General features: G+C 41.6%; 1 protein-coding gene across 1 annotated transcript in view; it reads left to right on the top strand.

Annotated features, from left to right (window-relative positions):
- Positions 1-27,933, top strand: part of LOC115025079 (thyroid hormone receptor alpha-like) — a 139,333-nt gene that overhangs the window by 37,338 nt on the left and 74,062 nt on the right. Inside the window, 1 exon segment of the mRNA XM_029457130.1 lies at positions 19,887-19,959. The gene's annotated coding sequence lies outside the window, so the exon portion shown is untranslated.

Genomic DNA, 27,933 nt, shown 5'->3' on the forward strand with positions numbered 1-27,933 from the left:
GCTAATAAGAATTCAATCGATTTGTGAAACCACAGCCAAATGGGAAAATGTGTATGAGATAACAACCTGGATACTCAGTGATTTGTTTAATTGCATCAAGATGAATCTTTGAATGTGCAGCAACACTAAAACTGGTCCATGACACATTGTGAGGCAACGTACGTGTACGCTTTCCCAATGGCGTGCATGTCGTTTCCAAACGCCTGCACATTCAGGGCTTGAAGAGGCTAAATCCTCTGCTGACTCCAAGCCCTCTTAAAGGGCACTGTAACCTGTTTTATCACCTTGTTTTTCTTCTATTTTAGTCTTTTCAGTCTCTTTGCTTCGTTCTCACACTCTCAGGTCACATCCTTGACCCCCCCCCCCTCTTTTTCTATCATCTGCTGTACCCCATAGAACACTCCTGAATATCCTTTATGCCTCTAGGCTAACATATAGTGACACACACACACACACACATATGCACATGTGAACTGTAGAATATCTTTTTGGTTCCCCCCTGCACACACTGCACCCCCAAAGTTTCCATTTGGAATTCTCCTGTTCTCCCATTCCCTGAATACTGTTTCACCATAGCAACACCAGCATGTCTGTGCTCTCTCACACACACGCACGCACACACACACACACACACACACACACACACACACACACACACACACACACACACACACATTCATATTCACCACATTCCCTTTTTTTCCCTCTCTTTTTTTATTATACCCCAGTTCTGGGCTGGTTTTATGGCTGCACCCCCACTCTCACTGTGTTCCTTCAGGAATTTTGGCCCGCGGTCAAAAATCCTAAATCAACTACAGGCTGCTACAGCACCCTGGGCCCCTTCGCTCCGCGTCTGTCACCCCACATGTTGACCCCAGGGAGTGTTTGTGTATGTGGAAAAGGGGCTGACAATCAGACCACTGACAACCTGTCCCAAGAAGGTTCTGCTAATGGTTTGATAGCCCCCCCCCCCACACGTCTCTTTTCTCCTCCCTGTCTGTCATCTTCTCACTCTTTTACTTCCAGTTCGTCTTCTTTTTGTCACTACCTGATATATTGTCAAAACTTACCCTTGTGACCCACATTTCTCTCAATCAGGGATAGTTGATTGTGTAACACCCCCCCCCCCCCCCCCTTTAAATCTCTATCCCTCACTAGTTTAAAAACTTTAGTATTTTACATGCGCCTGCATATTAGAGACATATGCTAGCAAGTTATACGTAATAATAAAAATATGACAACAAGGTATACCAATTAAACCAAAGGTTCTCCTAAGCTAAAGATAAATGAAGGAAAAATTATCAAGCGGAGAAAAAAAAGGAAGCTCAACATAAATTAATCATCCTACTCCCTAACCAAGTGTAATCAAAGCATCCTCCAATTCCCTCTGCAGTGTCAGATACCCCAGTTACTAAAAGTTCAGTGCTAAAACATTATTGTAGAAGAAGAAAATCATATAAAGTGTGCCAAATGTTCCAAAACTTATCAAGCTTATTTGTACTTTATCTTTTGAAGGCCACTGGAGAAATTCCACGTCCGCACTATTTTTCAGGGCTCTACATCATTTTGCCTTTTTAAGAGGCAAAACTGAAATGCAGACCGTTTTAATGTTTTGAGGTCATAAAGCCGTCAGACAGAGTTTTGTTTTGTATTTGTGTACATGTGCATCATTTTGCATTAAGCAGCCTCACTCTACTTTTGTCTTTATTTCTCCCAGAGCTCCGCCCTGCTCAGCCTTTCTTTTTGTATGAAAAGAAAGAGAAGAAAAAAGATGCGTGGAAAGAAATTTGTTGGACAGATGTTGTCTATCCTGGGGCCCAAACTAGTCGAATAGAGGATTGCTTTATCTTCCTCTCTTCATCTGTGCCGCCCCATGACCCAAAAGCCTTCCCTCTACCTCTGCATGACCCTCTATTCTCATTTGCTCATCGACTCCGTCCCTGTTTTTTCTCTCCAATACATCATGTCTGTCTGGTCTACATATGCTGATTAAAAACGGCTTTTAATTCATTCACTGCACTGGTGTGGTGTAATGCTAAGATCTGCTGAGCTCTGTCAACACGAGGGCCCCTTTGCTCTGCTTTTAATGTGGGGTCATGTACATAAAATGTAGTAAGTATAGAGCTGCCCAAGACGGCATTCAAGTTTTTTTGTCCGTGTGTGAGATGCTCAGATGACAAGCCTGCTGCACATTAGTCCAGTGATTTAGTAAGTTTGACTGCGGCGCCAACCTCACCCCCTCCCGCCTCGCTTGTTCGTCCCGCTGTAGCGAGCGTCTTTGGTTGTCTATTGTGTTTGGTCTGGTTCAGATTCCCAGTTTGGTGGCTCCTCTGAAGGAGGGGAACACATGTGCAGAGCGGATGTGTTGTCTTGCGTGTTCGCTCCCTCACAGCTCACCAGCTCTCACTGTCATGTTGGAAACCTAACATTTCATGTCTTTTGTGCGTTGTGTCACTGCAGAATGGCGCTGTGTCGACACCTGTAAACACTTACAGTACAGTCCAGTAATTCTCATCTGCATTTAAAAATAGCTTTGGAATTAATCCCCAGGCGCCAATGTGAAGTCAAAAAAGACAAAAAGCCCTGAGCCTATGATTACCATAATTTCAATGGGGACTCAGTCCTGGTAATACACATGGCTTTTTATGGCTGTGCATTAATTTAGTGTTTCACAAAGGCATCAAACACATTTAGCCTGCGAGGGATTGAAAGACAGTGTGTTTGGCTTGACGGGCTTTGGACATCACAAGTTTTCTGTCAAAGCCCATCCTTTGTTACATTGAAGGGATCCTGGTTCCTGTTTTCAACTGGTAAAGCCGCCCTAATCCATACATCCACCCAGTCAATTTACAGTGAATGTAAACTCTTGTGTGTTTCTCCAGTCTAAAGCCCATTGTGGTGTATCACGAAAGCCAAACTTGTGTAAAACCTAAAACCTGTGTAAAAGACCTTTGTAACTTGTGGGAATCACATTTCTCCCCATCGTTATTGCATTAAAAATAGTGTTGTTTGATCTGCCGTCTAGAGTTCAGTTGCCTCTGCCAGTAGCCGTGTGTTTGTTCTTGGGCGTTACACACAAAGCCAGTCTGTTTACAGACCTCTAAACCACCGCCCGCGCCTCTAATTTATTCAGCTATTCAAATAGGTCTGGTGTTGTGCTCATTGACGGCTGTTTCCCCCAATTTGTGACACAATTGACCAGTCAGGATTAAGAATGGCGACATCCTACATAGCTTGCTAGCCACCAAGCTACATCCATTAACAAAAACACTGTGCAGACAGGTATGGATGAGATAAGCACAGCTGCGCAGGTTGTTTTGATCTGACTTACAGATATAACAGCTCTTGAATATGCATATTTCTTCATTCTTGGGGAAAATAGTAGCTTCTTCTAACAACCGCTATCGCATCTTAAAAATAAAATGGCACTCGAAGAGCGCAGACCTCGGCCAAGGTAAATGCTGCATTCACATGCTCCTCGTATGGTAGCATTTACTGACTTCGGTAAGTTCATGAGCTTTGAGTAGTAATGTGGAAACAACTAGGACGCTACAAAAAAGGTGTGTTGTATTTAATTGCACTGAGCATTTAAACAACACGTTGATGACTGCGTTTCCGACTTGTTGGTCCGACTTGAGGGGGCGTTCACATTACATCACGGAACTCATATTTCCGATAGTTCCGACACCATGTGAATGCAGCACAAATGCCCTATCTTGCAATGTTAACGAACGTGAAACATAAGTCATGTACCTGCCCCTTGATTCGGATTCGCTCACAAATTCAAGGGGGTTCTCCGTCGGCCCACCTTTCCTCCAAATTTCATGAACATTGGACTGTAGTTTCTTCAAACATAACCTCCTTGGCGTTGTTGACTATGTCACTCTCTACTGATTTCTTTGGGGATAATACATCAAATATAACCCTTCTGCCAAACTAATGAACAAAATGTCAACCTTAATTATTAAAAAAAATAAAAACTGGCAATTCCGCTCTTATCAGGCAACACAAAGTCCTTTTACACCGCAGTGGAAGCTGTTGCATCAGGCAGTCTTTTAGATGCCCTGCGACCTTACATTTGAGCTGTTATGTAATCATTCCAATTACCACAGAATGTCCTCCAGGGCTTCTGTGGTTGTCGTCTTATGTCTTTTGAATAACAGGCTGTATTTTTGACATCTCAAATCCTCTGGAAGACATTACAGGCCTGGCTCGTTCTTCAGCTGGAAACTATATATTTATTTAATATTGTCAAATGAATGTATATAAGATCAGCTATTTATTAAAAATGTCGAAACGTCAGCCTGTCATCACACATGCCAACAGAGCAGAGGTTGCAGAAACTCTTTCCACTTTATCACAAGTTTTATCACACAGCTGTCTCAGCTCTCTAGTTCTCTAAGCACAAAAGGTGAGCATACAGTTACTCACAGAAGGAGTGTCGCCCTGTTGGATATACATTACCCAAACACAGTAGCTCATATGGTAAGCCATCAATTATGTACTGTTCCATGGCATCACGTTTTCTGTAAAGGGGAAGAACCACAGCGGTAGTAGAACTTTTAGTTTCTTCAGTTTTAGCTTGATGAAGACCTAAAGAGTGTTACATCTCTACAGGATGTTGTTGGTTGGCAGGTGTTCTACCTTTTACCATGCACAGTAGTGTATCTGTGCTGCGGCCGACAGCGCTGCTGTTGCTCTGGTTTTAAAAAAGCAACACATGGCACATGTACACAATCAGGGACTTTGGCAGAGCGATCGGTCATAGTGCGAGGCTTGCCAGTAGCGACGCTTTTTCCTGCTGCTTGCCTGTTACCCCGCCAGATCTCTGCTCCACTGTTGTTGAGCTTATCTGGCGAGGAAGGAGAAGAGGAGGGAGGTGAGAATTGGCCTGAACTTATGACGATGTCAAAGTAACTCCAGATCAGTTGGGAACATGTGGCCGCTGTGCATCCTTCAAGCTGCAACTCAGCTCCGAAATCTCTTTCAGCAGCAATAGCCACTGGGAAACTGGAAACTAATACTGCTGTATTTACTACGGAGATTATTTACTCATGTTGATTTTGAAGGGTATCAAATACAAAGCCAGATACTGCTGTAACAGGAAATGCTACAGAATGTGATCTCAGTGATTTTTATTTCCCATTGTCAACAACAAGATTCCCATGCCTCTACTTGTGTAATACTCTCACGTCATTTTGCACAGTCCTGGCTAGAAGTGTATTACAAGAACATATAAGATAATAAATGACAGTGGCAGCGTTTCATGTGTAGAGCTGGGTATATTGTGACACCTGAGTTTGGGTACAGCTACTTTTCTTCAGGAAAAAAATAGAATGTAAATATGTTTTTCTGCAGAAGCCTTTCTCAGAGATACATGTTGTCTAAACACGAGCAGCCAAACAAGAACTTTGACTGAATGAAATTTAATTGGGAAGGATTGTGATATAATTCAGAAGATTATATTATGACGTTTTCTTCGTGTGCGGTGCTTCTGGAAACCTTTCCTCCTTTTCCAGTAGCGAGAGAAAAGACTGCGTTCACTTGAAAATATCTGCAGTGTGGTCAAAGCGAGGCTATTGCTGATTGTATGTGAGCTGACAGGATTCTGCCCCTTTTATCTCCCTTCAAATGACCTCCTGGCACCACCTTTATAATATTGTTAGACACCAAAAGGCAATGACAGCCTGTATCTCCATCTCATGTGCAGTCAGCTCCAACACAGACCTGTGCTCGTGGTGTAGATTGGCCGGTGTCACCTCTCCAGCGAGGACAACACACTCACGTCACAGTTCACAGACGAGGTAGACTCCTTTCTTATTGATAGGAAAATACAGGTTATACTGATTATAATACTGATTGTAATACTGAGTGTAAAGCACAGCAGGGGACAGGAGGTGAGCTGCTCTTTCTAAAGAACAGTTCCTCTGCCATGTCTGATAGCGGAGTCGATTGAATTAGCACGTCTGGGACCTGAGCTGATTGCTTACATCTGTGTTTTGACCCCCCCCCCCCCCCCCCCCTGTTGTAGAACAAATGAAAACTGACCTGGAAGCTCTTCATGGCTTCCAGTCTTTAGAATGGGTATAAATACAGAGGCTGGGAGAGTTGCACAGCAGACCTTACAAACCTGGATTTGTGTGAGTTTTATTGATCATCCTTTGTATGAAATAAAACTCTGCTTCTTCTTATAGGAACATTGATCAAGACTTTTATTTGATTTGAATCCTGACTTCGTGGCGTTATTAAGAATATTTTTCTAACACTTATCTATGTCCTGAGTCTCAGAGAAGATTACTGAACCTGCAACTGTGGCACAGTGCAACATCATGTTAAAGTACATTATGTACTGAACACAGCAGCGTAGCATTAGAAGCTGGACCAGCACTAAGACAAATAATGGAGTGTCTGCTATAGAATTCAGCTTCTATCTATAACGTGACATGAACATTTATCATTCAGCAAAGCAGCACGTGTTATTCCAAAATACAGCAGGTGTTCTTGTATAAGAATATTATCTATGGATTAAGGCAGAGTTTCAACATGTATGGAGAGTGTTGGGTAAGATCCTAGAGGTGGAACAAAGTCTCTCACTCACTTGGCTGATTTATGCTTTTGTGAAGTTTAGCTGCCGGGACATGAGGGCTACAATCACTTTTCTTTTTGATTAAGTGATTTTTGATTTGGTCAATAAATGCCAGAAAGAAAGTGAAAAATCACAGTTTCTTAGAGCCCAAGGTGTCTTCATATTGGTTTTGTGCAAACAGTTAGAACCCCAACAATATAACATTTAAATGATATAAAACAAGAGAAAACGGCAAATGTTTATTTTGACTTGGTTGATGTTTTTAGCAATTTACTGATTTATATTTTCTGACGATTAACTAAAGTTGTCAACTTTACAGAGGACTACACTACAATATATGTCCATTTTATTTATTTTTAAGCGCTAAAAACGTATTTTTCCTAAATAAAAGAAAAACATGCTACACCACACTTATCTCATCCATTTGGCAGTTGTTTAGGGAATTAGGAAAATAAACATCACTGTATTGAAACAGGACTAGTTGAGGCAGATTGTAGCAAACTTCTGAAGCAAAATGTGTTTGTATTGGCAACAAGTTAAACATAATCTCACTCTATTGGCAGTGTTTATTCGCTAAAGGCTGGTTGGTGTACTCTGGCTGCTTTGTATTTCCTGGCGCAGAGTTCCCAGTGCAGATCCTCTCTGTGCCACTGTTTGCCACCGCTCTGGATCTGACTGACTGTGAATGTGTGAGTAGACTGTAGGCGCCTACGGTGTAGCAATGGTGGGACCGCGGTCCAGAAGTGTAACGCAGCCTCGCTCTGTGCTTTTAGAGAGCCGAGGTGAAACGGGAACTTCCAGGTTCTGTAGCGGAAGCAGGCAAATCTGATTTAACGATAAACCTTAACAGTTACTGCTGTAGTTCATTGTAAACTCCAGGGACACTTTTCACTTTTTAAGAAAGGCAGATGAAAGAAGCGTAGTCAGGAAGTGACGCCAGTACTCTATGACTCGGTCTTTTGCTTTTGTCTTTTGCTTCACTTTTCTTTTTCACTCTGTAACAGTTCCTTACTTTGACTTTCTTTACCTTTTTATTGCACTCTCTTTTCATCATCCTTCCTAACTCAAACTTCACTCGCTCTGTCATGCTGTTTGGTCTTTGACAGTCTTGGAACCTTTTTGCTCGTTAGCAAGCTAAGCTTAGTTTCCTACTTGTCCGTCTCTGCCTCTGTGTAGCTGCCTCTGTGGAGACCGTATAACAAAGCTAGCACATGTAAAACCTGAGAGAGAGAGAGAAACCTCATAGGACTTACATTACTGTAGGCCACCGCTGTGTACTTTCATGCAGAGAAAAAGGAAACTCTACAGATGAAAGCATCGAGTAATAAGATCCCAGATAACTCATAGAAAAGACCGCTAGCCGCTAGGCTAATTTATGAATTGTAAAATGCCATAGGCTTAAGCTAACAGTGTTGACTGCCACCCCCCAAAGCAGTCAACAGGGGGGAAACACTGAGATACATACAGTAGATATCCAAGTAGTTGGATGCTTTGCAAAGTCTTGGTGACATTCGATTAGCTGACATTGAACTTCCTGTCAGGTGATCATTCTGTGTCTCTGCAAGTTCAATGTTATGGCAGAGTTAGTGTTGGATGCACAGTGAGGTTAGGGTTGTACAATCTATGAAGGTGAACCAAACAGGCAAGTGGATTTATGAGATTGACTTCTACCAATATTTCCAACACCCAGTGGACACAGTACCTCTGTATTGTTCTGCGAGTGGAAACAACATATTGAAGATCCTCTGCTTGTTTGAGCTTCACTCCTCACTGTTTCTGTGAACGGGGCAAACCTCAATACGGAACACAACAATGGACAAAATATGTGACTGCATAGTGATTTAAAAATGATTTGAGATTTAAAATTGGACATGTTGCAACTCTTAGTGTTTGTCTTTGTGTCGGAGTGTGCACTGGGGGAATAATCAATATTGCTGTATGCAGAGTTTCATCTTTGCTATCTATGAACCTCTGTTACACTCACAGCTATTTATTGTGCAGTAAATCAAAGCAAACTGTGTAATTGGTTCTTTCTTTTACAATTATTTTAAGAATTTCATTTTAAGATATGTTTATCTTCAGGCTGCACATATCGTGATGCATCAGGTAACTGCGAACCCACCCGATCTTGAAACACTGACACCATCTCGTTTACCATGTTTTATGACATTTTTGCGTTGTCATCACTATTCATATCTATACAACCAATGTTTTTATGATTAGGTTGTTTACTGAAGCAAAAATGTTTATAAAAGCACAATATTCTTCAGCGGTCTAGCCTTTTTATTTTGCTCTCAAAGTGCACCAGAGACGCATACAAAGTCATAGATAACAGACCCATAGGAACATGTGACATCATGTGGTGAGTCACATGGTTCCTCAGTGTTTAGTGTGACAGCCTGCATGGATGATCTCAACCACTGACTCCTAAATGGCGCTTATTGTGTCATGAAACACTGCCGTTTTGTGGCAGTGTGTGTGTGTGTGTGTGTTTATGCATGCAAGACTGCACACTGTGTTTGCTGTGATGGTTTTGTTTTGGATAATGCATCTATTTAAATCAAAGGTTAAATAGAGCCATGAAATTACAGTCATGAAGTTTTGAATGTCAAACTCATCATTCTGCAGCGTCAGACGGCTCCTCATTTCTAATGGCTTGTCATCACGTATGTTATGAAGGCACCTACTAAAGAACTCCCTGCATCCCCTGCAGTGTGCTGGGTTATGTTAATGACATGGCTGCACAAAGGAACTGTCTGCTTTAATTATGGAAGAGTGTTAGACTCATGGCTCTTGCTCCCGTTTCTGCTTCTTTGATATTCCTTCCTCTTCTTCCACGCAGTTCCTTCCTTTTTTCACTGCTCCCCCAACGTGGGCCCTTTGATTTCCCCTCCTCTGCACCGTGAGGAGAGGTGGACTAATCCTCTGAATCAAATGTGTCACCTACTCTAAGCAGGAATGAATAGGCCTCTAGATTACCACTGGACACTAATCGCATTTAGGCTCCATGATGATAGCTTCTGTTCTGGGCTGGACCGTGGGTCTGAGGCCAGGGTGATTTAATGCAGGGTTTGAGCTTTGGCGAGGCCAGCTGTTGCCATGCACCTGTTGAGCTTCTTCCTTCCTGGATTCTGCTCATAAACATATCTTTGGTTGGTGAAGATGGAGAGGATGTATCGAATCAGCCTGTGTTACTTACTAAACTCACTTACTAAAGACATTAGCGTAGTTGTAGAACAGGACCAAAACCACTTACAAGTTACATCTTGGATCTTATTTTGATACCTTTGACTCTCATTTCTATTAGGGCCACACCCTCTTAGTCGATCAGTCGTCTAACCGGCCGTTTTGGTCTTAGTCCACTTAAAACTTATGAACACATGTCTGGTAAACACCAGAGTTAAAGTGGTGCTTTTGCATGATTCTTTGTGGAGACATCACTTTTACAGATCTGTTAATTAAATGAACTAATCAATTAGTCGGCAATCGTATGAGTGTGTTAGTCGACTAAGAATTATTTTAGTGGATGAAAGCTCTGTGTAGTTTAGATCAAAATGAAGGCTTAGTTGGAAGATGGGTGTGGTCCGAGCAAGGCGGTAGGAAGTGGGGAGGGGGCCACTTTCTGCTCCAGGCCATAATTTCTATCAATTATAACAACATTATTCTCACTTCGTGATCGTTTTTTTTAGCAAGGTTGGCATGTTTGCAGATCTCAGCAATAACTGTAACTCGTGAGTTCATAACTGAGAACTGCTAACATCATGCTGGGTTTAGGGTTCTTCTTCTTCTTTAAGTCAGGTAATGTCTTGCAGCAGAACTTCTGGTAGTTCATAGAAAAAAGACTTATATTTAACATACAAGGAGTTGCACTTTTTTTTAAAAGTCCGATCTAATTTGAAACCCGACTGAAGGGGAAGACCCATCTGGAAACAACAAAGACTCTTCTGTTCTTTACTCATACAAACCACCGCAGTGCTGCTAATATTAACAGCATGTCTGAAATGGCAAATTAAAATCACTCAAGCCATCCATGTGATGAGGATAAACAGAGCCTTAAGAATCTGTAGGCATGGCAGGTGTATTTGTATAGCAAATGTTTATATAAAATGACCATTCAAAGTGCTGTACATAACGTTTGTGAAGCACTCAGGAACCAGCTAACCCCTCATAGTTTCTGTGCTGTTGAGTGAAACTTAATTAAAATGTTTCAAATATATTGGATTTGGGACGGACTAATGTTCTAATTATCGGTGGAACCTAATAGTATAGTGACTTAGTCATGAGATCTTTTATGCCTGACTAGCCTTCCTTAAGTTTGGTCAGACTTCAAAGAGAATGTTGTGGACATCATGGTATGTGGTCATTAGTGCAGGAACCTAAACTTATTTTACAAAGCATCAGTGCATGCCCTAGAACATAAATAGAAATGACTATAGATTCCTCTAAAACATGTTCTTGTCTCTTTTGTTTAAAGAAATCACAAATCAAATTACACTGACCTGTTTTAAAATAAATCCAATTTAAAATCCAAAACAAACTGAAATGCTGTAACATATATAAACTACTATATATTTACACCACCCTCTCCATCGTATGCTCATATACAAATGAGGATTTCTAGAGCTCTAGCTTCCTTGATCTTTCACCACCACATGTCCCTTTCTCCCTTTCTACACATATTTCATGCAAATACAGTGTTGAGGGCACTAGGGCAAAGCTATTTCCAACTTGACCAACAGTAAATTCTAATTTTGACAAGCCTTGTTGTTTGCCTATGGCCTTCTACCCTCCTGCTGTTTCCTTGAACCATCCAGCTGTGCAGCCTCTCATCAACAAGGCCTTGTGTCCCTCGGTCTTTCAGTCTCGGGGTCTTCCTATCGTCGTCATCCCTCTCCTTATTGCTATCCTCCTCCTCATCTCTCTTCGGTCATCTTCTTCCTGAGTGCTGTGCATTTTATGACCGGCCATATATAGTGAATCCAGTCTTTCGCCGGTATAAAACGACCGCCCTTGGAGTGACACTATGAGCATGCTGTCACCCCCTCCCACCCCCCTCACTCTTCCCCAACCTGAATAGATTGGCACACAGATGGCCTGAAGGACGTTCACTGTAGTTTCTGTGTGTGTGTGTGTGTGTGTGTTTGTGTGTGTGTGTGTGTGTGTGTGTGTGTGTGTGTGTGTGTGTGTGTGGGGGGGGTTTGGGTATGCATATCTATGCATGTGTAGATAAATGGTTTCATCCACATTTACACTCGGGGCACATGGCTTGATAATTGATTTCTGATGTTAAAGGCCAAATCTCAAGCTTTATGGGCAGAGTAAAAAAATGCATTCCAACCCACAACATGTTTTGTTCTGAACTACATAAAATTGCTAAAATAGCATGAAGGAAAACATTTTTTGTCCTTAACTTACATCAACTCCAGCTGGGCAATACACATTCCTGAAAATGTTTGTTTGCATGTTTGTAATGCTGTCATGCAATGCCCATCATGAAGCAGTTCTAGGATGATCATGGCTTTACTGGCAACAAGGTTTAATTTGACCAACATTGAAAGTACCTCCTGGTATACAGACATTTTAATCTTCCTGAAAAGCCAGTTGGTTATTAACTAACCCTAAGAGGTCATTTTTAGAAATTAGATCAGATTTTATTAATGGTATTGCTATGGGCTTGGATGTTTTTTTTTGGCAGCTCTCACAGCCCACTTGACTGCCACAAGGATGCTTTGGGTTGCAGTTACACACATTAAGCCTGGGTGAAATGCCATTGGAAGCCGTCTTTCAACATGTGAGTGTTTTTAAGTGAAAATAAAGTGAAAACAACAAGTCCTAATTTTACTGAAACATCAGGTAATGTGGCGTTACCTTCCTCAGGGTTTTGTCCGACCCTGAGAAGGTTCTGTTCCTTGGTAGGTTCCTGTTTCAAGATAGGATTGGCATTTGAACAATGTAAATGAGCCTTTTCTGCCTTGACATGGCACCAATGTGACGTGTGCCTCTACTACGGGTGCATATTTATGCCATTTATCTTACCAGATCATCCTTCATGATGAACTATTGGTTCATCATGTAAAGCTTACCCTCATACACATGACACAGATTGCACATCACTCTCTTCAAGCGAACAGATGATTACTTTTCTCTCTCGTTGTCTTGCTCAAACTTCTGCCAGACAAATTTTTGTTCCCTCAGGCTGCTGGCAGTGATACTCATTAATAGCTTGTTTGATGTTTTCTCAATTGCCATTGGTTTGTGCGGATTGTCTGTGTTTTGTCTTCTCCCAAAGGAGTTCAAAAGGGGCTTTGGATCTTAAATCTAATTTTCTACTTATTTTGACCAAGTGAGACAAGGTCAAGGTTAAGTGCAATGGAAAGGGGGAGATGGTGTGAACGTGAGGATGAGTAGGGTTGGGAAATAAAGTGCCACTATGGTGCCCTGTTTTCATGGGAACTCTGCAAAGCCATTGACAGGGGATCTGCTTTATAGCAAGCCACTACAGATTGGTTTGGAGCCCTTTCCCTCAGACAAGCCACAAGAATATCCATGATGCAATGTGCTGATACAAAGTAGACGGGTGGAATCTTGGCTGACGTTTCAGCTGAAATGATATGAGTTGGCTCCACCCAACCTACATAACCAGTCGATCCAAACCATCGCAGTGTATACTTCACTTATAATCTCTTCTGCTTTGACTTCTTAAGGCTATTCCACTTTAAAACATTGCATTTTTATGAGAGCAAAGTATTTCCGGAGGCAATTGAATGCGTCTAAAACTTCCTGCCAATTGCATGGTTGATGATGATGTCTTTTGCTGAAATTGCAGGTGTAATTGAGGTCTTTGTATTTTCAAATGCCACATTGCACTCCCTAGAGCTAGAGCTCTTTATGACTTGCCATCTTTAGCCTTGCATTGCATCGTCAGAAGATCTTTTCCCTGAAGACAGAACAGCGAGACACCATCTGATCTTTTCCATCCACCATCATTCATAGTTCTGACAGGCCAGCAAATTCCCCACTCCCCTCCCAGCCTGTAGTTCAAAGCCTTACATTTGCCACCAGAGAGGGGGTGTAGTGGTAAACTTGGGGCCCACTGACAGAATTTACCCTCAAGATGTTTTCAGTTGAATGTCCTCTGAAGTGGGAATATTTCTTCTGCTTCTGTTTTAAACTTCCTCATGTCCACTCTGGGTATATTATCTGGTGATCTGGTGACACTTAGAGGAACCATTGAAAGCACATATCCTACAAAACAACCCTTTCTTGAAAGCGTGCATCACATTCAGTGCTTTGGAAATGTAGAGCTTTGAAGTTGCTACAAGCCTTATAACTGTCATGCCTTTGCTGCCTTTTGATTTGTACCAACTAATGATTGTGTTCATTGTTGGAATGAAAAATAGTAGGGCAAACACTCTGTTCCGTAACAGCCTCTGAAATACTTAAATGGCATCCCATAGTTTACTTCAATGAGAGCTTGCAGTCAAATTGTTAAAACCTCATGTATTGTATTTACAAGGCAGGTTTTTACAGTCCCTCTTTAAAAATGGAAAGATGTGGTGGTGATGTCAGGACTTGAAGCCTGACTCGTTCAGAAAGGAATCACTCAATCAGTCACAATGAGCACGAGCCTTTGATGGATCTTATCAAAGCATCCTCCTTGTATTCTTTCTGGAACACTTGACAGCTTGTTTAGAGCTTTCAGATAATTAGATGATCCAAGAAGCTTCTTTATGGCATTGCGCCTTTAGGTCGAAAGATGTGGCACATTTTCTTACTTAAACCATGGATCTATATTGTCTAATAACATCTTCATTGTAAATGTCTTTTCACTATGGCTATTTTCATCTACAGTACCTCAGTTTCAACCTTGCACTTTGCTTTGCAATATTGATCATGACCCAGTTTCTTGGTGCATTAGACTGTACAACCTCGTATTGTTTACTCATAGCACCTGTGGTTGCTTTGTTAACAGGAAATAGGAAGTTGCTCATATACCACATGCTCTGTTGATGCAACAACAACAATGCTTCAGATATCAGTATAAGATGAATTTTGGGGGATTTGCGTGTTTGTTGCTCAGATATTCTTTTACAGGTTTGAGTCTCGCTCAGAATATCCTGTTCAGTGCAAAGAAAAAAGCAAGTCATTGGATGCAATCCATCATGAAAGCTGTGTATCATATGTCCTGGATAACCTTTGCTACAGTTCAATAAGGGACATGCCCATGGTTTAGACACGCCTCATGTACTGTACTGTGTCTTTGCACCAGGATGGGCTTAGATACACTATATAAGAAAGCTATCCAGTCGGTGCAAATATAGCACAGTCATGTGATCACATGCCACACTAACGCTACTGAAATCCAACTTGCACACCCATCAGCACGTACGCAGGGCCAGCAAGGTCTCACACTTACTATATAGAGATAATTGTATATTCACTTATGTCATATAAGGCTAATACATCATAGATGTAGGATATACATCAAGGTCAATATGGATGTTGTATTATTTATATGAAATGTGCCATTTAAAGGTGCACTCTAGGTGCAAATTAGGTTTGCCCTCCCCCCAGTTTATAACACAGGCGATCTGCCAACCCTTACTTTCATCCTCGTTTTCACAAGCGTATTAATACTCTCCATCATGGGTAAACTGACCTTTTATGTGTTAAATGTTACTAGTTCCTCTTTAAAATCTGTCTGAGGAAGTGAACGTGTCACATAACTAATGAACATTACTTCGACATTTAGCCAATCTTCAAGCAGAAGAGTTGTTACATATAAGCCACTCCCCAACTATTCAATGTAAATACCAGCTGGAGGATTCCTATTGGTGTTGACAACCTGATGCTGGTTAACCAGTTCCTCAGATTCCTGCCTTGAAAACCAGCACAGCACAGAGATCATTCTCACTGTCACACACGCTTTTTCAGAGCACTTAAATTATATTATTACCGTAATTTCCGGACTATAAGCCGCGACTTTTTCCCCATTTTGCGACCCTGCGGCTTATATAACAGTGCGGCTTATCTATGGATTTTTACAGCTAACGGCCACTAGGGGAATTCCTAAATCTATGGATTTTACAGGTTACAGTCCACCGGATGCAGGGAAAGAGCGCGCAAAAGTAGCGAGTGGTACGAGAGACAGACGGACATTACGAGAGCGAGGCAGTGTGTGAGACACCCTCATTATGGAAATATATATATTTATTTCGAGGAGTCTTATTTTGTTAAATATGCTTTTATGTTGATACTCCTGAAACCGGATACTCCTGAAACCGGCACTTTCTGGGGGTTCGCGTCACTTTTTCGGGAGACGGAAAGAAGGATACGCTGAAGAGAGGGGTGCATGTCCAAAAACCCCAACTGTGGAGTTACCGTATGATGATGACTTCCATGTGTTTCTTCTGTTTCAACGGTAATTTATGGACAAATTAAGGAAAACACCAACGGTCAGAGACAATAAATGCTGATTGAACAGGCAGAAGTTCTCCATCGTTATTTCCTGGTTCTACACAACACAACGCAGAGTCGATCGTGGTGTCAGCTACAGACCGGCTACATACACATCAGTCAATTTAGCGTCTGCGGCTTATAGCCCAGTGCGGCTTATATATGTACAAATTAGTCAATTTAGCGTCTGCGGCTTATAGTCAGGTGCGGTTTATAGTCCGAAAATTACGGTAGTTATATCTCCAGCAGGAGGGCATCATATGACCGCTTCTCCATTCAGGCTTCGTATTGTGTCCCAGTTCCCCCTCGCAGTGAGCCACCTCTCTCCTTGTGCCCTGTCTTTTTTTTTTGCCCACGCCGGTCTGAAGGAGAAGAGCCCTCCAGCTAATTAGAGAGAGTGCCAGTGGAATTTCACTGTGACAAAGGGAGCTATTCATGTCAGCCGGATGGTGAAAAGGACGCACTGGCAGCGGCGATAGCATTGCTCAGAGGAGTTAGCAAAATGACGAGACTTCACTTTGAAGCTTGTCTTCTTGCAAAGACACCCAAGCTCTCAAGTCAATGCAACGCTGCTCAGCCTTCAGCCCCCTCCATCTCCTCACTTCTGTTTTGCCATCTATCATATTCTGTTGCTGTGCAGTGTGGGAGGGTAGATCTGAGTTGGCCCCTGTCACACAGACTGTCAGTACAGGAGCTAAATAGTTGACCTTGCATCTTAACATGTTGTCTTCAGGGAGTTGATCCGGCGTCTCTGTGGCATATATGACCCATATTCCTTCAATGCACTATTCATTTCAAACAGACATACACAATCCACTTCACCGCCTCTCTGTCGAGCCTTGACTCTACTCACACATGGCACCGTGAGGCGGCCGTCCACTGGTGCATTATTCTCCAAAACCCCAGAGGGTGTATAAACAACACACTGTGAAGAAGCAAGAAGCCATACCGGAAAAAACGCTGACCAAACATGCCCTTCCTCAATGCTGAGGAATCTCACATCAAATATTGATGGTCTTACTTTAATGCCTTTATGCAATCCCTGTAAAAAATAAGGAAAAAAAAATGTATTTGCACCAACAAATGAATTTTAATGATACAAAATATGGGAAACAATGAGCTTCGGCTGGCTAAATATTAACTCAAATGTACATTTTGAAGACCTGTTTCTAAAGCATTTAAAAACACATTGACCTTCTTGTTAAAATCCTGAGACATGTTAATAGTGAAAATTCATTCATTATTTTACTTCTTAATTCAAGTGATTTGCTTTTATCAGTAGCCTATTAACACTCTCGCCTATTTACAGAGGTACACGACCAAGCGGCGCGACGACCTGAGGAATCTTCGCACATTACACAGAACGCGTGATTATGTCACTTTTGGCTCGCGCACCTCCACGCCGCTACCATGAGCACAAACCTGGCTTTAATCCACAGTCTGACAAAACTCAGTCCACTCATTTTAGAAGCTCTTGCACTTCTATCCATAAAACTATCCCTGCTTCTCCCCCTCTCCTCTCACACAGCAGTTCAACAGGGAAAATGTATTTTTTATGTTCAGACAGAGGGGAATTCCCCTCATGTGGAATGTGAAGTGAAACCCACCCATCAAGTGTGCTCTAGGAGTGGGGAAAGCTACCATGGTATAAACGGGTGATGCATTTATATCATCTCACAGTATACATCATCATATTGCCCAGCCCTAGTGTCCACACAGACATGTAAATGAAAATGTGATCTGTATTAAATCACGCAACTCAGACACTTCCTAATTTCACAACACACTCACACGCACATATAGAAAGTTAGACACGCATGCATTCCATCTGGCACTTCCCCTCCCATGGGACCATAAGAGAGACACAGCTTCCTCTTTTCCTTCCCGTCTCAAAACACTTTGTCGTTTAAGCGGGTTTCTTTCCTTCCTCTTACTCACTTTTCACACATATTCCTCACAATTCTAGATATTTTTTCTCATTCAGGCTCTCTTTTCCTCTTATCATCCCTTTCTTTTTCTGTATCTCTTTGTTGTTGTGTGGCAAGTAGCAGTCTGTTGTGGGCAACGTGCCATCTGACGCTTGTGGGCATTACTGTTCAAGTGGAATTGTTATTGAGACACAAGCCATAATTAATTGTAGCAGGGATTAATTGTCTATAAATTCTTCAATACATCTTGACTTTAATCTGTCGTTTTCATCTTTGTATTAAACCTCACCAGATAAGACATGTTGTGAGGTGCAGCTAGAGTGACTACAATCAGCTTTTCATGTTGTGGTTAATAGAAACCGTCAGATAGGAACTAAAGTCCGAAGTTTTTACATAAAGCTGAAGCTGGAATGTTCTCCTTTTGCCAAGTCCCTGAAGTCTTTGAAGTCAGTTCTTGTTTTGAAGCTTCAAACTTTTGAAATGAATGACTGCCGTTTGTTTTGTCTCTTGTTGGCATGTTTTGATATTATTAGCGATTGAGTTATTTTGCCTTTTAGCATTATTTTTTAAAATGAGCTGATTTGTTGTGAGTGATTCAGGTAAAAAGACAGCATTCATTTTTAAAGAAATTATTTGATATTTTAGGAAAACCGCTTATTCGCATTCGGTTAACTTAGCTTAGCACCGAGACTACTGGCTCCTTACATAGGAAATAAAATCTGGCTAAAGCTAACTAATTAACACGTTATGCACGCTCTTAATCATTAGAGGCAGTGGTACTGGGCACAAGTTGACGATTGTATATTAAAATGAGTAAGATATTATGTGCATTTGCAACATGTGCATATAAAAAGAAGCAAACATGAAAATAGACGTACAGCATCAAACATGTGATTACTGACTGTATTGGGCAACCGACACTATAGCTGGAGATGCTGTAAAGTAGTGCTGGGTGGATGGATAAACTGTTGTTCTTAAAGAAATATGTCCAGCACGTAACGTACATTTCTGTTCAGGTACAAATGAAACAAACAAGATGGAAGAACAAAAAAAAAGACATTTCTAGAGTGTATGTGTATCTTTCTAGTTTGAACAGAGATGTTAGCTGTTTTCTTAATGCTAATAATGACCATGTTCATATCATTTTCTCATTTTCTGCCACAGGGCTCTCTAAATCAAAACAATAACAAAAGATGGTGGCATTTTTACAGGGAACAAAATTATCCGCAGAGGTCTCCTATTCTCCAAAGTAAGTGGATCTGGTGATCAAACACTGAGTGATTCTCCGACACTGCTTGGCAGAAAAGTATATTCCCCTCAACAAAACACAAGAGTGCTGCATCAAAGTCTGACTCTACAGGTAGCAGGAGTCAGTAGCATGCATGCTAACATCTGCCTGACATCAGTCTGTCAACGTCTCTATCTGCAATGCTTACATTCAAACCTGTAATGCTAGCTGTAGGAGGGTGTTACTGCACCCATTAAAGCATGACTGTGACGCAGGCCCATAGATAAATGTTTTGCTTTCATGTCTGAATGTGAGGTAAACAGACCGAGGCTTCTGAGTTACCTTTTCACAGAAGGAGGGGAGGGAGAGACATAGATGGACTGGACGAGGGATAAAGGCTAAAAAAACAGAGGTCAACAAGCAGTTAAGGAAAGAGGAAACAAAAACAAGGTTTTCAAACTAAGAAATAAAAGAGGGGGAAGGAAAGAGGGAGAGAAGTCAACAGAGGACAGAGAACAAGAAAAGTAAGTATGAGGACAGAGGGGAAAGGGGAGGAGGGGTGGCCTTTGTACTGTACGGCCTTGTTTGTTTTCTATATGCTATATCCCTCCCTTCCTCCTCCCTCTGCCCGCCGCCCTCTGTCTCAGCTGCTCACCGACCCTAACAATCCTCTTTTTATTTCTTTCAGGGCAGCGACGAGGCAGACCACAGAACGCAGGAGGCCTGGGGAAATCATTAACCGCACACATACAATATGACTGGTACGTTATGTTCTGCCCCTCTCCCTGCGTGTTTACATTTATGTTCATGATGCAGGTTTACACGTCACAGACTCAGCTGGTTTGCGTAATGATTCATCATCTTTACCCCTTCTACTGTCCTCAACCTCTGACTGTCACAGCAGTGTGTGCAGCTCTATGCATGCTCACTCTATCTGCAGCCCCTCCTGGCTTAGACTTAAGGCCGTGAAACACCAAGCAGATATCGGCCGTGGGTCAATATCTGGCTCACGGGGAGCGTCTGTCGGCCTTTGTCTTTGCAAAGGCCCTGCTGACAATCTCCCCCGCGCATCGACATGTTGAATCCCTCTGATTGGCTGTTCAGCTTCAGCTTCGTCAAACGCTGCTTTGTTTTAATGTGTGTATCTTAACAATGGCTTGTATATTTACTGTCACAGGTCTTCCAGTTTAAGTTTCCTCATAACGAATACAGATTCCCACCTGCTGTTAATAAGAGTTATATCCTCTCACGCAGGCGCAGATCGTAAGTACTAGTTTGCTGTTGGCTGTAGTCTTTGCGGTGTGTTCAAATCCAATTTTTTTGCCAAGCCACAGGCAACTTGAAGCGACAGCTCCTTCGCCACTTGTTCATTAATGTCTGTTTGGTGTATCACGGCCTTTAAGCTTCAGGTATTATAAAGGTGTTATTTCCACCAGCTATGGGTGCGAGATGTTCCCTTGATTTACTCAGTTAAAGCATACAGTAAGCCACTGAAGTAAAACTAGAAGTAGACATTTATTCATTTCTAGGCGTAGTTCCTTATTCATCTAGTTCAGGTGATTTATATTTGACACTGTTGCCTCACACCATTCATTCGTCCTTTGTCAGGTTCTAATGGTTATTAATGGCAGAACTGGTTGTAAGAGATTTGTCTCAGCGGAAATCTGCAAGATCGGAAATTGAAATAACCAAGTGACGGCCGGGGTGATGGAGCACCATATGCCAAAAGAATTGGACTTTTATGTAGATGAGGTTTTTTCTATGACTGCACAAAGCATCTTCGGCAATCAACTTTCTTTGAATGGTGCCTCAAATAGTCCTCTCCTCTCTCCGCACAGCTGGAGTGAATGGGGAAGCGCATAATTGTGGTTTAATCCTGCTCTAAGTCCCTGCAGCATTAGGGAAGCAGCAGAGGCAGATAATGCATAGCAGCTCGCGCAGAGTGAGATGGAATAACCCCTAGAGTTGTTTGGACAGATGTTTGGTGAGAAAAGCTTTAATGGTAGTGAGCTCATACTGGACCAAAGGGGACTGGTGTCAGTCACGGTTTCAAGTTCTACTTGGAGGAACTGGACTAGTTGTCTCGACCGTTATGTTTTTCAAAGGCCGATGTCGTTATTTAGAGAGCAGGGCGGCCGATCGCAGACATGTTGTTGTTGTTTGTTGGGTGTTTTAATAATAACAACAAAATCGTTGAACTTAAACATTTATTTAGCACGGTTATTGTCCGCATTGTCTCAGTTCGCTTTAAGGTTTTATTGTGCGTCTCTTCTCTTGCATGTTATGCTTGGTTATGATGCTGTTGTTAATATTTGACATCCAGGCTGGTAGGTTTTAGGCTTTTCTGATTTATGGAGTGATAAAATGAGATATCCATAATTCCCTCTGTAAAAACCTCTGACTGTACTATGTCAACAAAATGAAACAATAGATTTAATCCAATGTGCAGTTTTCTTTTCTGGAAATGTATGCAAATTATTACTAAGATATGCCTCATTTTAATATTTAAACAGAACATTTTAGAAACCTTATAATAAAAACCTTAATAGAAGTAATCAACTGGGGAAGTATCATGTTGATATCTATGAGTTAAGGTTTTCACCCTATTACCTTTGGTGTCTCCCCTTAAGCTATAGAATGTGTAGCAAATACAAGAGCAAATGCAACTCTATACTTTCTGCCAGGCAAGAGAGCGTCTTCAATGTCACCCAGTAAAGTGAGAAGCCTTGGTGATTCATGATGCTTGTAAAAGCTGTGAAACGTGCTCCCTTCTCACTGGCTCCTGCAGTAACCTTCCAAGCTGCTTTCAAGTAGAGCTTTTCTCTCAGAGTGGCCCCCACTGGACAGTATGCTCTGTGCTTTGACGAAGGCCAGAATATGTATGATTTCTCCACAGAAGAAGGAGAAGTTCTGTCAGTCGGGATAGGCAATCATTGGAGGCAGAGGAGCTGGGTAAGGGGGATATTTTAAGGAGTTGAGCTTAGCCTCAGGAAGTGAGTCTTTCAGAGCGGGGATGGGGGTGGTGCAGACATAAGACTCACACTTTAGGTTCAGGGGTTGATGTGCACGTACTGTATGTGTGTGTGCAGGGGGGGTACCGTGCGTATATATGCAGCTGTGTGTCTGTTAGTGCTTTTGTGGGTAGGAGCCAGGCGAGGTGTTAGACAGGGGCACAGGCAGGCGAGGAGGTGGGATCAGTCTCCCAGCACTGGGCTAGAGGCAAGCATTCTTAACACCTCATAAATCTCACCTGGTGCTACAGGACCGCTGCTGACATAGCTGCTGCTACGCACACTCACACACATGCATGCACAAACCTCATACACACATGTGTACAAACTGTGTATCGCGCACATTTTTTTAGTGGGCGCATGTTGTATGCAGCCATGTGTATATATAGTATGTTTAATTGCACACAAGCAGTAAAGTAAGAGCCTGAGAGTCAGTCATGTCAGCAGCAGCAGTTGAATTGGAAAAATACAGTGATGTATAATCTATCACATTTCATTCATATACTCTGACGTACATAAGAACAAAGAAAAGTTCATCTTGGCAGCATTGTAGATGCACTGAATCCAACCCACTGAATTAATCTGCAGCACAGTACTGCAAGTAAATCTAATCCCTCTTCTCATTTGTCCTGATTCACATCTCAATCCAGTGACTTTTACTTTAGTTCTAGGTATGTCACAATACAAAGAATAAATACATACGGTATTACAGTTTGCATACTGGTTTTTGTTAAACGGGTCATAATTCCTTATCTAACATCTATTTTATATTGCTTTTCCCAAAAACTACATTTTTATAACATTAAATATGAAAACACCATGATAGGTTATAATTTACCTCTTTATTTTTCATTTTTACTAAATAGAGCTTGAACGCATCATAATGGAACTCAATGGAACCTCCACCAGCTGCTAAGGGCTAACAGCTAATGTTAACTTGCTCTCCTCTTGCTGAGAGATTGTTGCTCACAATGTAATATTATACAAATATATAAATAATAATAGGGTGGATGTGTTGATAGTGTTTTCTTTACTACTTCCCAAACACATTTTACATTAGTCTCGAGCCCTGACGGCCTGACGGCAGCTATTGCTGTACTGTAGAAAAACAAGTCACGTTTTAAAAAAGTCTGCATCAACTTGGTACCAAAGTATCAATTCTCGTGACATCCCTAGTGCTCACTGATTCACTTTATTTTTGTGACAATAAATGTCAGTCAGGGTCCAAACCGAGTCTTTACTGTTACCTGTTTTGTTTGTGCAACGTTCTGCACATACAGCTCAGGGGCTCTGCACAGCAATACAACTAAAGGTTTTCTGCTTGAGTTAAAAAAAGAGGAAAATCTGCCTCTTTGCTTACGGTAAAGTACACTTAATCTCTTACCCGATAAAAAGCCGGATGTACTTTTGCCAAGATTTAAGCAAATGACCCAAATAACCCTTATAAATGTATAGCGAATAACTTGTGTAACTGCAGTCAGAAGACAACAATTACTAGTGTGTGACATTTGTGCACTTTGTTATGTCTGCTGTTGCTGGGAATGTGAGCACTCAGTGAACTGCTGCATCGGACACAGTATAGCCAGAGCCCATTATATATTCCCTTAACCTGTGTCATTTTCTATTTACTGTCAGGAGCTGCACAAATGACATAATACATGTGTACATATACACGCTGTACATGTAGACTCCCCTGACCTCACGTGTTCTTTGCGTGTGAAGATTACAGCGCTGAAAGTTCCAGTGTCCTTAACCGACAGGGGGGGGGGGGGGGGGATTCAAGGGTAAACAAGACTTGGTCACCTATTTTAAATGCAGAAGCAGTGAACACTTATTAACACAAAAGCAGTTTTAGAAAAGAAAAATGGTTACACTGTGCACCTGTTCTGTCTCTTTAATCCAAGTAAATGAGACAAATGAGTGATGATTGATGTGCCCACTCAGCACATGTGCTCTCTCTCACACACACACACACACACACACACACACACACACACACACACACACACACACACACACACACACACACACACACACACACACACACACACACACACACAGAGACTTGACTTGACTGAACACAGGGCCAGGTTCAGTGGAAAATGATGACAGGTAAGCTCCATTCAAGTCCGTCCACCAGAAGCATCCTGGGAACAGTCTAGCACTCTTCCAATGAAGCTCCAGCTGCTCACCTCTGACGAAGCTGTTCATTAAAAAAGACTTTCCCTCTATATGTTGCCAATGTTCCTGCATGTGACTATACATGTTTCCTATGTGTTTAAGTGGTGACCATTCATTTAATTTTGGGCAAACTAATGTCACAGCAGGGTAAGGCATGAGTACTCACGCACCGCAGATATGTTGACATGCGTAACTATATACATTCACATAATAATTAATAACTGTTGTACTTAATACCTACGTTAAAAAAGCATCTGTCACTAGAGTAAGGTCAGCGTTAGCTTTTTAAAATAAGAATCGCAGTGATCTCAAATGTGCCTTAGAAATACAAGGGGTCCCACTAATGTTTTTTTCCATTATAGATTATTCATAGATATTCAATTTACAATGATATAAAACAAATAAAAATAAGCAGGAGCTGCACATTTTTGTCATTTTTGATAAATCACTTAATAAAATAATAATAATCATAATCATAATCATAATAATAATTCAAATAATAATTTTAACTAATTCAATAATTCCCAACATGTCTGAGGTCCTAAGATGAGTAATGGGATAAATATGTAACATATATGAACATATATTATCTCTAGTGAAACAATTGGAGGAGAAAAATGTGCTTACTATTTACAGTATGTCCACATAAAGGCCATAACCTGCAGTGAGAGGTCAAAAGGTCAGGAAGGTTTGGAACAATTGATTTGAAAAAATCACACAAAAAATGTGTCCCAGAAATGAACAAAAGTTAAGACAACACATTTTTGACTAGAACTAATACCTTACATGACTTAAGTGTGACATATGTAGACATTTGAATGGATAAAAATAAAAAGTTGGTGGGCGTATAATCCTGTGAAACCACGTAAACACAGACAGGTGTGTGTGTGTGGTGGGGGGCTACATGCACAGGGGCAGTTGGCCTCTTTGGTGTGAGAGTGTCTCTGCATGGTCTCTGTCGGAGCATTATCAGCCGAGCTAACTAGCCGTCTACTGCCACCCTGTCCACAGCTCATTGATCTCTGGCTCCACCAGTGCGTAGAGGCTATTTGCTTGCAGCTCTGGGGGAATGGTTTCCTGGCAAACACAGTGGGTCCTAGCAGGGAGAGAGTGTGTTCTGTGTGGCCGGCCTGCATGCTCACAGTCACTGAAGTGAGCAATCATTTTTTTTTCTTACTCAGGCAGCCGTTAGTTTAACGAGAAATCGAATGCATTAGCACAAAGTCCACAGACCTTGCAGCTGACCGGCGCACTTCACTGCCGCTGCTGATGTTTCTGAGTGAGTGCGGTTATTCACAGCTGTCATACACAAGCAAGGCCCTATTTTGTGGTGGTTGAAGACCAGACTCATTCATTTCTCCTGTGGCATTTTGATTTGTACTGGATGTCAGCCCCCCGACCCCGCCACGCCCCTGCCCCTACTTTCAGATGCTTTTTCTGTCTTTCCACCTTCTATTCCCAGACATTAATGAGCTGTTATGCCTTAGTCGCATCGCTCATCTCTCTCATGTCAACATACATACAAATGTTGCCAGGCTCAAGGTCTCATCTTTTATGTGATTGCGAGCTGCTTGCTGCTCTGCTGCAATTTACATTGTCCCATGTGCAAAAATACATCTGGACATATGTGAAACATCAAGCTGGAATTTTGCACTGAAGGCTACGAGAGATACTATTTCATCCAGCATTAAAGGATAAAGCCGGTTTTATTCTATATTTTGTCAACAAATCCTATAAGAAGGTTGTCAAACTCAATCCATCTGTCAATACTTTTCAACTTGTCTTCTCTTCCTCTTTAATAAGACATGAATCTAAAAAGAATATATATATATATATATATATATATATATATATATATATATATATATATATATATATATATGTATATATATATATATATATATATGTATGTATGTATGTATGTATGTATGTATGTTTAACTATATTTAGTCCTTTCCTAAAACAGATTGTCAAATGTTACTCAACAGGACTAAATAGTGATTTTCTTGGGGACTATTTTCAGCCGCAGATTAATCCACATGTGGTGCTCATGTTACTATTTACAGCAGCAGGACGGTGTGTGTGAGGATTGAGTGAAAATAAACTAGTGTGTGTTCATGGTAATGAAGGAACATGTCAGCCAGTGCAACAGTGTGGCTCATTGATGTGTTTTTAATAGTTTTTGGACAACAATGAAGCTCTATGGCACAGAGGGAGAAGATATATCAGGCACTCAATACCATGGGATTAGTTGAGAATCTGAAAATTATAGAATGTAGACCATCTATTCCACTCAGAATATTAATAACAATAATGTGTCTGCAGACAGGTTGCAGTGTGTCTTGCAGTTTCCTGCATCAATGTGTGAGTGAAACGGAGGAGGGATCAGAGTATGTGCTGCGCTGTGTGAGGCTTTAGTGTGTCAGAATACTCACTGATGTTTTTTATATTTTTTTGCTTTTCCATATAAAATGTATTTATGGTCAGAGGCTCAAGCTGCCATCAGAAATGTCTCTCTTTGAGCGCAATCTCATCAGATAATGAACTGGAACAAATAGCCCCTCCCCTCTTGACCAAACACCCCCCCCCCGGTCGGTCTCATCGGCTGATCTCACTTCAAAAACAGACACACTGATCTGTTCAGCAAGAGCGCCTGCTTGGAGAGGACCCAAAAAAGTGACTGCTTACGGTGTGTGTGTGTGTGTGTGTGTGTGTGTGTGTGTGTGTGTGTGTGTGCGTGTTTCTTTTACAATTTACAATCTCCTAGGACTTCAACTATGACAGAATGTAAATATTCACACACTGTATTTTATCCCAAAATGGCATCTGCATCGTCAGGAACAAATATTGTGTGTTTAAACGCATACATTTTGGGGGTAACGGCATAAAGAAATCCTTGTTACGCTGCCAAATCATGCTGCAGTTCTTTCTCCTTCTATTAGACCGGGGAGCGAAGATATTTTTCAGACGTGTCAACATGTACAGATCGGATCAGAGCACCTACAGGGTGGGTCCTTCCTGATCAAAAGTCCACGCATGAACGCAGCAGCCTGGCCATTGTCCCATCAGTCAGCTCGTAAATGTCATTAGAAGGACGTGGCAGCTATGGGACAGTTGAAACCTGTCGAGAGGACTTTTATCCTGCACGGTGGGATACAGTGCTGGGAGGTAGAACTTGACTCCTGGTGTGGGCCAGTTATATAAGTTAGAGCCTGGTTTCTTTAACTAGCAGTTGGGGCCTAATTTGGGTTGCAGGCCTGCGTCTGGTCAGTCCCCACACGGCGAGTACATTTAAGTGTGAACCCAGATTCCACGCTTAGAAACGTATAGTTACTGTCTGCAGCAAGAGTTGGAGACTCACTGGTTATTGATTCTGAACTTCGGTAGATAACATTTATAAACAGTCAACAGTGGAATTAGTTAACATGAATTCAAAAGGATACAACATAGACATTATATAGAGAAGAATAAATCAAACATTGTTCAAACCATCATAACTTTGTTTTACATTCTATTTGAGGAGCCAATATTGAAGGCTATATA

The sequence above is a fragment of the Cottoperca gobio genome, chromosome 19 (genome assembly GCF_900634415.1).
Source record: "Cottoperca gobio chromosome 19, fCotGob3.1, whole genome shotgun sequence".
NCBI classification, from domain to species: Eukaryota; Metazoa; Chordata; class Actinopteri; order Perciformes; family Bovichtidae; genus Cottoperca; species Cottoperca gobio.